This window comes from Sander lucioperca, chromosome 1 (genome assembly GCF_008315115.2).
Source record: "Sander lucioperca isolate FBNREF2018 chromosome 1, SLUC_FBN_1.2, whole genome shotgun sequence".
NCBI classification, from domain to species: Eukaryota; Metazoa; Chordata; class Actinopteri; order Perciformes; family Percidae; genus Sander; species Sander lucioperca.
The window spans coordinates 50,183-62,500 of record NC_050173.1 but is presented as its reverse complement, the minus strand read 5'-3'; the positions used below and the strand labels follow the sequence as shown (position 1 = coordinate 62,500).

Below are 12,318 nucleotides of genomic sequence, written 5' to 3'. Positions count from 1 at the left end.
GTTTTCTCTCTGCAGGTACGGAGGGTTCTCATTGGGCGCCAGGAGCACTCAGGTCCTCCCACCGGCCAATGAGGTTGACGACGCCATCGAGCAAATCAGAAAGATCTTTGAGTTACAGAAGGTAAGACATTATTCACGTCTAAAATGTATTAAATTAGTTTATTATTATTCCAAGTTTTTTGGAACTTTTAGTTAAAGAGTAAGATCCTTTTAGTTTAACATGAAACAGCCCCGAAATCACCATCACCAAACTACACCAGACTCCATGTAAATAATCAGGACTTTTACCGTATATAGAGCCAGCATATTTCCACATGTGAATGGGTGAATTAAGGGTTTATTTCAACCCAACCAGAGTGGTGATTGTTGGAACAGTGGAAAGATGAACTAAGACGGCTTTTGATAGTTTGATTTAGTTTCTGTCCACTTTCAATGAAGTATGTTTTCCGATGATAAAAGTCTCATGTTAAACTAAAAGGATCTTCCTCTTTAACTAAAAGGTCTATCTCTGTAGGGATCCTTTCCATAATGTTGTCAGACACTTAATAATAATCTAATAATAATCTGAGTCTGTCAGCAGCAACAACAGAACTTTTAGTGACTCTAACTGATGCTGAACATTTGTACATTAACGAAAAGAAACAAAGTTACCCTTTAATGAATTAGATACTAAACTGAGGTTGTCTGTGCGTTTCAGGGCGCGGCTGCAGATCGATTCCTCGACAGTTCGTCTGGTTTCATTAACGGTTTGGACACGAAGAACAACGTCAAGGTAAGACACAGCTGTGATGTGTTTAAAGGCTCCGGGAAAACACAGATTTATAACACACAAGAACACATACAAAACTGTTGTAGAGGGAAAAACATCAACAGGTTCAATCCAAAAGTTATCAGTGTAAACGAAAAAGAGATTACAGATTACAGAAATACTGATTTGCATAACCACGACAGAACGACACTGAGAAACAAAGAGTTTTAATTAAAAATCACAAGGTGAAAACATACAAGGGAAGATTTATCAAAACAACGGTTGCCTAGATACTGTTTATATCTACACATATTTCTGACTCTTTTATAAACCAAACATTGGCTCAGAATATCTTTATAAACAGACCCAAACAGAATCTGCAGATGTTTTTACAGTTTTCTTTTTTAAAGATGATTTTTTTTGGGCATTTTTAGGCCTTTAATTGGATAGGACAGCTTAGACTTGAAAGGGGAGAGAGAGGGGGGATGACCTGTAGCAAAGGTCGGAGTCGAACCTGCGGCCGCTGCTCTACCAGGTGAGGTAACCAGGCGCCCCGTTTTTACAGTTTTCAACAGTGATCCAGAATGAAAGTCAGCAGAATTTGTCAGATTTATTTTTTGACACTTTTTTTTTTTACCGTTTCAACACTTTTTTAATGTGTATTTTCAAGTTTAATTTTATTTATTTTTTACATTTGTTTAAAATCTGCGGAAACTCTGTCTGCAGTGTGACCCTGTTTATGACATCATCTGTTTATGACATCATCTGCATCATGTAGAAAGTTTCTGAGTAATGGTAATATTTATTAAAATGTGTCCTCAGATCTGGTTTAACAACAAAGGCTGGCACAGCATCGGCGCCTTCATCAACGTGATGAACAACGCCATCCTGCACGCCAACCTGCCGCCGGGCCGAAACGCCAGTCGCTACGGCATCAGAGCCTTCAACCATCCTCTCAACCTCACCAAGGAGCAGCTGTCACAGGTCGCTCTGTGAGTACACAGGGAGTACTACAGAGTACACATGGAGTACACAGGGAGTACAGAGTACACAGGGAGTACTACACAGCTCACAGGGAGTACTAGACAGCTCACAGGGAGTATACAGCTCACGGAGAAATACACAGCTCACAGGGAGTACACAGGGAGTACTACACAGCTCACAGGGAGTACAGCACAGCTCACAAGGAGTACACAGGGAGTACTACACATCTCAGAGGGAGTACTACACAGCTCACAAGGAGTACTATACAGCTCACAGGGAGTACACAGCTCACAGGGAGTACACAGGGGGTACTACACAGCTCACAGGGAGAACTACACAGCTCACAGGGAGTACTACACACCTCACAGGAAGTACTACACAGCACACATGGAGTACTACACAGCTTACAGGGAGTACTACACAGCTCAGGGGGAGCAATACACAGTTCACAGGAAGTACTACACAGCTCACATGGAGTACTACACAGCTTACAGGGAGTACTACACAGCTCATATTACACAACTCACACAGAGTACAACACAGCTCACATGGAGTACTACACCGCTCACAGGGAGTACTACACAGCTCACAGGGAGTACTACACAGCTCACAGGGAGTACACAGCTCACAGGGAGTACTACAGAGCACATAGGGAGTACTATACAGCTCACAGGGAATTCCACACCACTCACAGGAAGTACTACACAGCTCACAGGGAGTACTACACACCTCACTTGGAGTACTACACAGCTCACAGGAAGTACTACACAGCTCAGGGGGAGTAATACACAGCTCACATGGAGTACTACACAGCTTACAGGGAGTACACAGCTCACAGGGAGTACTACACAGCTCAGGGGGAGTAATACACAGCTCACAGGAAGTACTACACAGCTCAGGGGGAGTAATACACAGCTCACAGGGAGTACTACACAGCTCACAGGGAGAACACAGCTCACAGGGAGTACTACACAGCTCACAGGGTGTATTACACAACTCACACAGAGTACTACACAGCTCACATGGAGTAGTACACCGCTCACAGGGAGTACAAAGCTCACAGGGAGTACTACAGAGCACACAGGTAGTACTATACAGCTCACCGGGAGTACTACACAGCTCACAGGAAGTACTACACAGCTCAGGGGGAGTAATACACAGCTCACATGGAGTACTACACAGCTCACAGGAAGTACTACACAGCTCACAGGAAGTACTACACAGCTCAGGGGGAGTAATACACAGCTCACAGGGAGTACTACACAGCTCACAGGGAGTATTACACAACTCACACAGAGTACTACACTGCTCACAGGGAGTATTACACAACTCACAGGGAGTACACAGCTCACAGGGAGTACTACACAGCTCACAGGGAGTACTACACAGCTCACAGGGAGTACTATATATATTATTTATTACATATATACATTTATATTATATATATATATATATATATATATATATATATATATATATATATATATATATAAACAGGGTCACACTGCAGATTTTAAACAAATGTAAAAAATAAATAAATTAAACTTTAGCGTTGAAAGCGTCAAAAAGAGATGAAAAAAACACTTAAAAAAGTGTTTTAACTGTAAAAAAAAAAAAGTGTCAAAAATAAATCTGACAAACAGTCTGTAAATTCTGCTGATTTTCATTCTGGACCACCGTTGAAAACTGTAAAAACGGGGAGCCTGGTTAGCTCACCTGGTAGAGCGGGCGCGATATATAGTATATAAGCTCCGGACGGAGACTCAGATTGGACAGATAGTCTAGCTAGCTGTCTGGATTTACCCTGCAGAGATCTGAGGAGCAGTTAACCATAGTCCTCATGAAGGGAAACGTTCTGTATATAGACTACAGTAGAAGGGATACAGCTACAGGGTAGAGGGGATACAGCTACAGTTAAGTTTAGGAGAAAGACTGTGGTTTGATTTAAAACACTCCCAGGACATGAACACCCGTTTCCTGGGTTAAAGTATTAAATTATATTATTGTATTACCCTAGATTTTGAGTAATTTTGTGGCCGTAGCTGTATCCCTTCAAATTCACCAAAACAAGCAGCAGCTCTGTGTCTAACTCCGCCTCCTAACCATCTCCAGGGTAACGACCTCCGTGGATGTCCTGGTGTCCATCTTTGTGATCTTCGCCATGTCCTTCGTCCCCGCCAGCTTCGTGGTCTTCCTCATCCAGGAGCGAGTCAGCGAAGCCAAACACATGCAGTTCATCAGCAGCGTGCAGCCGCTGCTCTACTGGGTGGCCAACTTCACCTGGGACATGGTGAGACACAAAACAAACACACCCTCTGGGTGTCTGTTTGTGAGTGTAAGTTCATCTGGGACATGGTGAGACACAAAACAAACGCACCCTCAGAGTGTCTTTGTGTGGCAGATTGTAACTCTATCTGTGACATGTTGAGGATCAAAACAAACGCACCCTTTCTGTCAGAGTGTAACTTCATCAGGGACAGGGTGAGGAACCAAACAAATGCACCCTGACACAGTTTCAGTGTGGAATATTTAAGAAAAAAGATGGGAAAATTTCTTTTGAAAAGTTGGAATAATTTGAAAGAAAAAGTCTGACTATTCTAAGAAAAAAAATTCTTTTGAAAATCTTTAAAATAAAGTTGGAATATTTTGAGGGAAAAATTATAAATATTTTAGTAAAAAAGTGTGCATGGTCCTAGTGCTCGACCCCTGCAGCGTGATGCCTTCGGAGTCCCAAACATTGTATGTAAACATATTTTAATGTTTTGACCCTAAACGGCCTCCTGTATTTGTCTCTGCAGTGTAACTACATATTTTGACCCTAACGGCCTCCTGTTTTTGTGTCTCTGCAGTGTAACTACGTTGTCTCGGCAACGCTGGTCATCATCATCTTCATCAGTTTCCAACAGAAAGCCTACGTCTCCTCCACCAACCTGCCGGTGCTCACGCTGCTGCTGCTGCTATACGGGTCAGACACACATTACTACTAATGCTGTTAGTTAAACGCGTTATTAACGGCGTTAATGCAAACCCATTTTAATGGCGTACATTTTTTTATGGCGAGATTAACGTTCTTTTTGGCCTAGCAAAGTTATAATAGTTTTTTTCACATGCTGTTGCAACAACTAGTAACGTTAGAAAAACTACAACACCACACCGGTTCTAGCTAGACCAGAAACTAAAAAACAGGCACGCCACTCACACTTGTTTGAGCTTACGAGCCGGCCAAAGAGTAGTAGGCTAACGTTACGTTTTGAGTGGATGGCGAGCGCGAGACGCCGAAATGGATGCCAATAAGATTCTGAAAGTTTACTTTTAAAAAGTTGCCAAATGGTTCCATTGACAAGACCAAAGTGATCTGTGTGTTTTGTGGTTGTGAACTGAGCTATCATCGCAGCACGTCCAGTCTGAAAGACCACTTGATGGCCAAGCACACAGCTGATGGCCGAGCACACAGCTGATGGCCAAGTACACAGCTGATGGCCGAGCACACAGCTGATGGCCGAGCACACAGCTGATGCCAATCCTCCGCCCCCTCTTCAAAGCCAGGTGACAATGGATGACTTCAGACAGAAGCACATGGATACCAACAACTAAGAACAAACTTAGCAAGCCGATCCACTTTTCCATGTTGATAAGAGCATTAAAATGAGAAAAAATAATGGGACAAAAAGAAATCAAGAGACATTTAGAATAGATAAAAATGTGCGATTAATTGCGAGTTAACTATGACATTAATGTAATTAATCCTGATTAAATATTTGAATCGTTTGACAGCACTAATTACTACACAATACTACACACTACTAGACAATACTACACAATACTACACACACAACACCATGCTACAGACGCAGAACACTATTACACACATTACTATACAACCCTAACAACACAGTTCTAATGCTGCTGCAATAAGGGCCAGACACACAATACTACACAATACTACACAGTACTACACCTTGACTACACACACACACACACACACTACTATTCACAGTACTACACAATACTACAACACTCTGCAGTGCCCTGCTAAGCCATGAACTACTATGACTACTATTTCTAGTCACTGTTCCATTATCTTTATTGTGAGTATTATTGCCACTGTTCATCACACCCCCAACCGGCACCGTCAGACACCACCTACCAAGAGTCTGGGTCTGTCCCAGGTTTCTTCCTAAAAGGGAGTTTTTTCTCACCACTGTCACACTAAATGCTTGCTCTTGGGGGAATCACTAGAATTGTTGGCTCTTTGTAAATTAGATAGATAGATAGATAGATAGATAGATAGATAGATAGATAGATAGATAGATAGATAGATAGATAGATAGATAGATAGATAGATAGATAGATAGATAGATAGATTAATACTTTATTGATCATAGAGTGTGGTCTAGATCTACTCTATCTGTAAAGTGTCTTGAGATGACTCTTGTTATGATTTGATACTATAATTGAAAATGAATTGAATTTAATTGAATTACTAGACAATACTACACAACACTATTACACACATTACTATACAACCCTAACAACACAGTTCTAATGCTGCTGCTATACTGTTCAGACACACAATACTACACAATACTACAGAACACTATTACACACAACACCATACTACAAACACACAACACTATTACACACATTACTACATACACACATTATTACACACAGTACTACAGACTCACAACACTATTACACACATTACTACAGACGCACAATCCTATTACACACATTACTACAGACACACAAAACTATTACGCACAATTTAATAAAATGAAGGGTTTTATTTGGGCTTGAGTCCATAAATACAGTTAATGGATACAGACACGGAGAACTGAAGGCTCTGCAACCATTAGCTCTGATTAGCGGTTAGCTGCAGTCATCTCTGGTAATACGGAGGAGAGGGGTAACAACCAGACTCTGAGAGGGGTAACAACTAGACTCTGAGAGGGGTAACAACCAGACTCTGAGAGGAGTAACAACTAGACTCTGAGAGGGGTAACAACCAGACTCTGAGAGGAGTAACAACTAGACTCTGAGAGGGGTAACAACCAGACTCTGAGAGGAGTAACAACCAGACTCTGAGAGGAGTAACAACCAGACCCTGAGAGGGGTAACAACCAGACTCTGAGAGGAGTAACAACTAGACCCTGAGAGGAGTAACAACCAGACTCTGAGAGGGGTAACAACCAGACTCTGAGAGGAGTAACAACTAGACCCTGAGAGGAGTAACAACCAGACTCTGAGAGGGTAACAACCAGACTCTGAGAGGGGTAACAACCAGACTCTGAGAGGGGTAACAACCAGACCCTGAGAGGGGTAACAACCAGACTCTGAGAGGGTAACAACCAGACTCTGAGAGGAGGGGTAACAACCAGACTCTGAGAGGGTAATGTGGTATATTTCAGTTGCAGCACTGCTGTCGTTGTATGGAGAAGGAACTTCGTAGACACTGCTCTTGATTATAAAAAGGTTTATTACAAGCAAAGATTCAGCATCAATTTAACAGACCCATGGATATCTGGAGAGACGACCAGCCCAATCTTCAAATTCTGTCGCTCTAACTTTCCTTTGTTAACACAGGGTATATATTCCATGCATAGGGCGTAATGTGTGAGTGCATGGTTCGACACAGAATTAGCCAATCAGTGCCTGTTATCTGGCACAATTCCAAAAAAGGTCTTTTCTGTCTTGGGGGGACCCCCACTCATGTTAACACTTTCCAGATGTTCTCAGTACATGTAGTGTAGAGTTCATGCATCCTCCTTATACCAAAAACTTAGATCACAATGGTAAATAGTCAGATACCACAGTAACAACCAGACTCTGAGAGGAGGGGTAACAACCAGACTCTGATAAATGATGTTCAGGCAGCTAGCAGTGTGGCCATGGTGTTTCTACAGTTTTATTAGTTCAGTTAATCCCAAGACTACCAGCAGCATGCTACTGCTAACGTAACGATAGCCTCTCTGAGCATGTGCAACGTCGATGCTGTCATGCACGCTGCGCAAGACTTCACAAGGGGGAGGGGCTGGAGGCAGCTGGTCTGGGTGTGCTGTAAAAAATACACCGTTGTTTGGAGAAAAAAACGGGTACCTGGGCGGGTCTCAATATACCTGGAGTCCAGGTAGAACCTCTGCATGGGAAACCCTGCTAATAAGTAGTGTGTGTGTGTTCCAGCTGGTCCATCACTCCTCTGATGTACCTGGCATCGTTCTTCTTTAAGATCCCGAGCACGGCGTACGTCGTCCTCACCAGCATCAACATCCTGATCGGCATCAACTGCAGCATCTCCACCTTCATCATGGAGCTGTTCGGGAACAACGTACACACACACACACACACACACACACACACACACACACACACACACACAGACACACACACACACACACACACACACACACACACACACACACACAGAGACACACACACACACACACACACACACACACTGAGGTTGGGTGTGTGTGTGGGGGAGGGGCAGGAAGAAGTGAACTGAACTATTTTAGTCTCTATGACTCCAGCTGACCGTCCGGTACACTGGCTCCTTTGAGCTCCTTTTAAACTCTTCTAAATAACCGAACCAGGGCTTTTTAATATAAGGAGGTCTTTAAGGTGTCCTACCACACTTACGGTTGGTCCCCTGGTGCCAGGGCCCCTAGCATCCATCCCGGGGGCTGAGTTCAACCCAGACCGGACCCCTAAACATGTGTGTTAACTTCATGTTGTTATTTTTAGGAGATCGGAGGAATCAATGACATCCTGAAGAACGTCCTGCTCATCTTCCCTCACTTCTGTCTCGGCCGAGGATTCATTGACATGGTGAAGAACCAGGCCATGGCCGACGCCCTCCAGAGATTTGGTAACATAGACGCACACAGACACACACACACACACACACACACACACACACACACACACACACACACACACACACATACACACACACACATATGCACGCTTACTTTCATCTCAGGTGAATATGTGTCTTTGCATGTGATTGAGCTGCTGAATCAAGGTGAAACGCGGGCGGTGTGAACACATACATTCACCACAATTGTATGATTATTTTGACATGTTTGTCCCTCTCTTCCTGTGTCTTCCTGTGTTCCTGGCTTCTGATTGGACGCTGTGAACAGGTGAGAACATGTTCCGCTCTCCTCTGGAGTGGGACATGGTTGGAAAGAACCTGTTCGCCATGGCTGTGGAGGGAGTCGTGTTCTTCATCATCACCATCCTCATCCAGTACAGATTCTACATCAAACCCAGGTACACACACACACACACACACACACACACACACACACACACACACACACACACACACACACACACACACACACACACACACACACACACACACACACACACACACACACACACACACACAGACACACACACACACACAGACACACACACACAGATACACACACACACACACACAGACACACACACACACACACACACACACACACACACACACAGACACACACACACACACACACAGACACACACACACAGATACACACACACACACACACACACAGACACACACACACACACACACACACACACAGACACACACACACACACACACACACACACACACACCAACACAGACACATAGTGTGTCTCAAACCACGCACTACGTTAGTGCACTAACTTTGTACACTACGTACTGACTTGCATAGTGAGTAAATTTCGACAGGGGAGTGTTGTCTCAAATCGCGCTCAGCCACTGTGCACTTACCGGAAATAACGATCACAACATTTCACCCCTTCTTCTTCTTCTGTAAAATTGTGATTTTCACCCAGGGAGAGCATTCCAGCCACCTATTGTTTTCTGCGAAAAAAAAAACATTCCTGCTTTGTTTTTGATATTTTAATGAAAATAAATGTGATTTTATGGATTGTTGCTTGCATTTCACGCGAGGATAAGACGATTGCAACGATGCTGTCGTGTCATTAATTATATTTATTCTTTGCTGGCTACTCTCTTTTATGTATACTTTATGTTTCTGCTTTAAAAATGAGTTAATGTATTAGAAGAGTAGTAATTGTGATGCTCAACTGTTTCATGAGAAAATCCTTGTGGCCCATAGATAAGACTGTTGTTGTGAAGCATTACCCTTACAACTTACCTAATAGACAAACCATCATTGAAACTTATAATTTTATGTTTCTAGCTAGACTGAGCATTTTATAAAGGCTCAAATCATACGTACACGTACATATGTTAGAATACATTTAAGTCATTTTTTGTGTTCTAAATGGTCTTCATACAGTGACAATACAAAAGTAAAAGCAGAGACAACAGAATTGACATTTAAATAGATCCCATTCCTCTATTCTTGTATGCATTAACGTTATATGCTTGCTACAGTCATGCAAAGTGCAATGCAAAAGATAACACAATATTAAATACTTTTAATAGAATTTTATTTAAAAGACGGTCCTGTGCTTATAGTTCTACAGGCTCCAAACCCCAGGCAGAAACGTTCCTGCTGGCACTGTACTTTAGTTTGATGGGGAAAGTGACATGTGGGTGGACTTCATACTCTCCAGGGGATCCTTCTACTTTCTGATGGTCATTGTCGCCCCTAAATGATAGACCTCTAGTCCTCTTTTTTCCCTAAAGAGATGGATTATATACATCAGATCAGGGCAGAAACAGCTCATACAACGTTATAACAGGGAAATATGTACAACTTGTTAAGATCACACATCTAACACTTACATCTTCTACAGTGAGGACGATGATTTAACACAAACAACAGTATGGCCACAACACATGTAATGTTAAAGGGATACTTCACCGATTTAGCATTAAACTTTCTATCAGTAGAAACCCGGTAGTATTTTTGAATGACCGTGCTTCCCTCCCTCATGTCCCCCTGAGAAGGGAGCTCTCTGGATTGAGGGTCTGGAAAAAAGCCTCAGATGACGCAAAATGACGATTTTTGCTTCATCTGAGGCTTTTTTGCCCAGAGGCTATGGACTACAGCCAGTAGTAGGAGCTGCTTACGCATGTTGTCAACCCGCCCATAGGGGGTTGGACTGCCGACATTTTCTGAAATTTCACGAAACAAAACGATTGTCAGCCATCTTGAATCCTCACGTAGCGTGGCTTCTCAGCATCAAAACTTTAGATAGATAGATTTATTTATCCCAAAGGAAATTTTAGGACAACAATTATGTGCATTCAAACTACCGCACACATGTACCACCGGGATACATTGGTACAGATCGGAGAATATGCAGGAAACTTTATTACAGACGGAATACTCGACACAGCTTCGCCCGCCGGCTATGGAGACCAGCTGTGCAGCTCGATGCCTCTGATGTAAATGTACGAAAGTTATGCCGAAAATGAAGCTAACTAGCTGCTATCTGTACACATAGGATTGGATGTCAACAGATGACAGTCGCAGCTAACGAAACCCGAGAAACAGTGACTTTCACTGGGTATGGAGGTTGCCGTTTTCTCGTCAGACTGTGTGGAGCTCCTAAAGTCCGACACGTCTTACCAAAATTAGCCATCAATTTTCGTAAAATGGCTCATTTTTTAGCTTTATATAGTTGATTTCATGCTTAAAAAAGTCTCAGAAGTGAATTTAATAACGAAATAGCCCGACAAACAATGTATAACTTTGCAGTGTCTGAAATATGAGACCTGCTGTCTCGTCTCCAATGTGTTTTACAGCCTACCAAGCACTAATGCTAGTATGGGTTGCTGAACTTTACGGAGCATGAAATGTTTTTCGTATGTCGTTTTTATATAATGTCGTTTTTATATATTTGAATTGTGTAACCACTTGAGCCACAGTGAAACGTTGTTTTGTGTATATGGTTGAAATGACAATAAACAGTTGAATTGAGTTGACCGTCTCACTGTCTGTCTGTAGGCGTGGCTTGGGAGTGGACTCAGAGCAGCGAAGCAAGTGCATTCTGGGATTTGGTGTCTTTCATCCACATGAGCCAAAAACACATTTCCTGGCTTTTCTCGGCATAGAAGGCACCAATTTCATTTTTGTTTTCACATTTCTACTACATAAGTGACCCAATTTAAAGATATATTCAGCTTTCCAGCGGTGAAATATCCCTTTAAGTTATAACACACACACACACACACACACACACACACACACACACACACACACACACACACACAGAGACAGACACACTATTTACTTTTGTAAAATGTAGTAAAGTAGAATACTTCAAACAAAACATACTTAAGTAAAAGTAAAATTACAGATGTTAAAAACTACTTAAAAAAGAAACACACACTCCGCCTTGCTGTTTAAGACTGAGCTGTGATGCACCTGTTTGTCCACCTGGGGGCAGCGGAACAAACCTTTTATTAAAAAGTGTTGACGACATGTACCCTTCAAAATAAAAGTCCCAGTTATAGGCAAAAAGTACTTTATAATCTCAGTGTCTGTCTTTCTGTCAGTCTGTCTGTCTGTCTGTCTGTCTTTCTGTCTCTCTGACCCGTCTGTCTGTCTGTCTGCAGGCCGGTCAGTACACTCACCAAACTGGGAGCGCTGGGAGAAGAGGCAAACACACACACACAAACA

General features: G+C 42.6%; 1 pseudogene; it reads left to right on the top strand.

Annotated features, from left to right (window-relative positions):
• Positions 1–8,776, top strand: part of LOC116051175 — a 25,081-nt pseudogene extending 16,305 nt beyond the window's left edge.
• Positions 8,777–12,318: the final 3,542 nt, after the last annotated feature.